This window comes from Orbicella faveolata, unplaced genomic scaffold, assembly GCF_042242905.1.
Source record: "Orbicella faveolata isolate gen_17 unplaced genomic scaffold, um_ofav_v1 contig_25, whole genome shotgun sequence".
Classification (NCBI taxonomy): Eukaryota; Metazoa; Cnidaria; class Anthozoa; order Scleractinia; family Merulinidae; genus Orbicella; species Orbicella faveolata.
Genome location: NW_028301553.1, coordinates 17308954 through 17313264, shown reverse-complemented (window position 1 = coordinate 17313264; position 4311 = coordinate 17308954). Strand labels below are relative to the sequence as shown.

The window sequence follows — 4311 nt, the reverse complement described above, 5'->3', positions numbered from 1 at the left end:
TTGTTTATTCTTAGTTTTCTAACCGACTGCTTGTTAATTTCCCTTACACGTTTGGGGTTAGCTGCTTTTCGTTTTCTGAAGGACTTTCGCTTAATTTCCCTTACATGTTCTAGGCTCAATTTCTGTTTCTGGTTACCTTGGTTTTTCTTGTCCTTATTTGTTTCACTATTACTGTATCTTCTTCACATCTCACTTGTGGAAACATAATGAATTTCATCTACATGCCCAATGTAAATTCTTAGGCTGTCACCTGTCACATTTACTGGTTCAACCACAGTAACAGGAGAAAAGGCTAGATTTGACTCAGTAATATGAATTGATAAGTTAAGGCAGTTAGCAACCGCTTGAATTATGATAGCATCAGCCCATGTTCCCTCATTTGACATTCTTTGTAAATAATCTTGCCAAGAATGCTCAATGTTACTCTCTATAAATTGTTCAGGGTTATGCACTAAATACTGAACACCAACACTTCGCACATAAAAATGATTATTGGGATTGCTATAAAGTTGATGCGATACTAGCCTGCGTAGCAAGCGTTTCCGTGGGGTTTGGAAGCAAAGAAAGACCGAGGAACGGGATTTTCGGTGTTTTGTCTGCGCGGAAAATGGGGCGAGAACCAAAAAAAAAAAGAAAGACGGGGGTGGGAGAGGGGAAGGAAGGAAACGCTTGCAGACAAACCCCTGGATTTTGAAAACCTCCGTTCGCCAGCGAACGGAGCTCGTGATTGGCTGGGTTAGTCCAATATTATTGACATGTGTCGATCAAAGGTATTTTAATACCTTTGAGTGCAAGACAAAAGGGGAAAACGAATTCGAAGCTTGGTTACAAGACACTTGAACTTTTCTCGCTGAACGAGGATTTAGTCGTCAGCTTCGACAGTACGGTAGAAATCCTGTAGTGCAATGCCGACGCTTTGGTTTTTCGAAGTCTGCACATCATTGCAGAAGCAAGCGCGACACAATTTGCAGCTGTTCCTGTAATTTTAACATTACTTTCTTGAATGCCACACGCGCCAGGGACAAGATAATAAACCACAAGACAGAAAATTCGCACTACTGCGTGGGAAAACCTAGTGATTTCGTCTGGCTTGTTACATGGCAACATGTTGTCGTAGATACTCTGACATTTCATTAGAAGCATTTTTGTTGACAGCATTTAGAACCTCTGGATACAATTCTGAATGATTTGTTACAGTGTTAGCTGCGGCGTGCCAGTTTTTGTCACATATTTGCCTTAGCAAAAAATTTAGTCGTCTCGTCGCGGGGGAATTCTTACGAGGACATTTTATAAACAACTTTGACTTGGAGGCCGCCTAGGGGAAGATTATTTTTATTCAGATACTGGTCAAGATTATCGTTATTTCCCCTCTCAGATGTTTGAAGCCTCTCCTGTCCAAATTCCAAAGTTTGCCGAGAAGACTTTCCGTTGTTTGTTTTTGCTACAGGCGATAACACTCGAACCGATTTGCGGATCTGGCGTTTCCAGTAAACACTTCTTTGCTGGAATTGCCTTTGTGGGAGTTAACTTGCTAATTTTACCTCGTATCGATTCCTGGACGAACGAATACAGTGATCCAAGATTTCGAATCATGCGAGCACAAGGATTACTAACGCGACTGGAATACTTCTCACATTTTAACTTTCTGGCAGATTTGTGCTAAAACTTCACTCTTGCAGTCCTTCCTTTTAGACGGATTGAGTAGAAATATAGCTTGATTATAAATTACCAGATTTAATTCATCGAGATTTCTCCGTTCCCACCGTGCGCTCGTTGTTTCAGACATATTTTGACGAGTAAAGTTTATTTTGGTTCAAAGTTCACTTCCGCTACGGAAGGCCGAAGATTTTATTGGTTAATTTATGACAGTCGATGACAGCACGAAATCTCAGTGTGCGCACTCAGGCATGAAAGGCCAAGTGGGCGGTTTTCGAAATCCAGGGGTTTGTCTGCAAGCGTTTCCTTCCTTCCTTCCCCTCCCCCTCCCCCCTCTTTTACTCGCTCCATTTTTCGCTCTGTAATTATTTGTTCCCGAACCCCACAGAAACGCTTGCTACGCAGGCTAATGTGATACAGCTCTAAAAAAGCAATCACCACCTCCTCCAACATCAACTGCAGTTCTACCTAAGTAAAACAATCTTGTTTCTAATAGAGATGCAGAATTCATACGTGATGAACTACACAAGGGATTACAAGTCTGTTCTGAAGGCCCTGGATTTAATTCAACATCTCCACTAAGTGATATAATTCTGCTAGATAAATGATAAGTTTTAACGTGGAGCTGCCTTAATTTTTTGTAAATATTGTTTTCAGTATAAATACAAAACGAAGGTGACTTTTTATGCTTCAGTGTCCTCAGTCGAAAAACAAACAAATGAAGCTTCCGTCTAATAAAATACCTCTTCGGGAAAACTGTGAAGTTTGATCTTCTGCATTGTTCAAAGAAGTGATTACGAGCATATTCGCACAGCATAACCTTCAACATAGATGATGGAGGCACATAATTCTTAGTGTATAATTTGACCGCATTTCTTGTCTTTCTCCTTTGAAAAAGTCTAGTCACCACACTGAAAGAAATTCTAGAGGGCTCTCTTCCTCATCTCATTCGTAAATGAGAGACTACCACTGCTCTTGAATTTCGTAGCTGAATTTTGTTATTGTCGAGTACATTTGAAAATTGACGATCGCCACTGCATTGAAAATTAAACTTACTTGACGCCTGGAGTAGAATTCCGTTTTGGAGTTCAGGTTTTCTTATACAGGTGTCGATATACTGCTCGGGTACCGTAACAGATTCGCTCTGCTCCTTGGTATTTTCATGTTTCAGCGATTCCCCATCTGATAGGTCATGTATTTCACAGTTGTTCAGCATTTGGTATTTGACATTTGTTATTAGGGATAGATTATTTGACATTTGTATAGCATTTGTTTGATAAGTATTTGAAAGTTCTCTCTCAATCTCGCTTTCCACAATTGTGGCATTTAAGTCCCAGCGAGAGGGGAACTCGACGTAAGCTTCTTCGAAGCTACACGTCTCCTGGCCTTGCGAATTACCCCGGCCAGTCGAGGGCTCCGATAATGCTTTTGTCCCCGAATATACTAGAGACTTGTTATCAGCATTTTCAGTACAAAAAACATCCATAGCACCGATAATAGAAATCGCCAACAGACAGAAATCAACTCCGTAAAACAACACCCAACAATGACACGAAATTGCAAACGACAGCTCATTTGAGTTTCGAAAACCATGTGCTTTGCCATGTGACTAATTTCGGAATCGAGCAGTTTCCGAACGAAAGGATCTATATTACTAGGACTCAAAAGCGCTCTTATAGGCATAATTTTTAAAGAAAAAAACGGATACAACAAGGGGGCTTACCTTAGCTTCCAGATGACACGGCATTCATCTCATTCCTCCTCCGGGTGACAATAAAATATTTTTAAACGTTTCCGTCGATTCGTCCACGGTTCACGGTCGATACACATCGTAGCTGTTAAGATTTCGTTGCAAGTATCGTCGCTTTTAGGATTTCGATGTCGATTTCTCGCAGTTAGTGTTCCTTAGCGTAATAAATTCCCTTTTTTCAACCCACGAAGAAATTCCTGTTTACAGATCGCACGAAAAACCATCTTCGACCTCCGTGCCCCCTTACGCCATGTTGTTGGACAAAAATTTACGCCTTTCTAGTACCCCCATAAAACAAGCCAAACATGTGACAAGTAATGTTTGAGACAAAAACAATACTTACCAGGGGAGGTAGAAGAAAAATGTTTAATCCAACTTTAATGAATAAATTAATCAGAATCGAGTGAGTGAGTGAGTGAGTGAGTGAGTGAGTGAGTGAGTGAGTGCCATTGAACTGCCTTCTAAGCTCATGGAAGACTAAAGTCATCCATGAGCAAAAACGAACGCTCTTCTGTAAAACAACCCGTTCTATGGGACATAGTAAATTCCACGGCCCGGAAGTGAAACGGTGACGTGCAAACAAAATGAACAGTGATTAAGATTTCTTACGGGGGCGTAGCCAGCATTTTTGCATGGAGGGGTTCCTACTGTAGTATCAGTGACCCAATTGAAATGAAAATCCAGCGCCGGAGGCGCTCTTTGCTAGGGAGGTCCGGGGGCATGCTCCCCTGGAAAATTTTGGTATTTTAGGTCCTCAAAAATAGCATTTCCTTGATTTTAATCACAAAATTCCAGTTATCTCAGCAGTGCCAAACGTAACTAGGATTTCCGAGAGGAGATTGCAAATCTCGCATCCTAAAGAAACGCTAACGAAATTAAAAATGGATGAGACTGTAGTCTTGTGA

At 41.1% G+C, this 4311-nt stretch overlaps 1 pseudogene; it reads right to left on the bottom strand.

Annotated features, from left to right (window-relative positions):
* Window positions 1–1894: 1894 nt before the first annotated feature.
* On the bottom strand, window positions 1895–4031 carry LOC110052274 (uncharacterized; annotated as a pseudogene).
* Window positions 4032–4311: the final 280 nt, after the last annotated feature.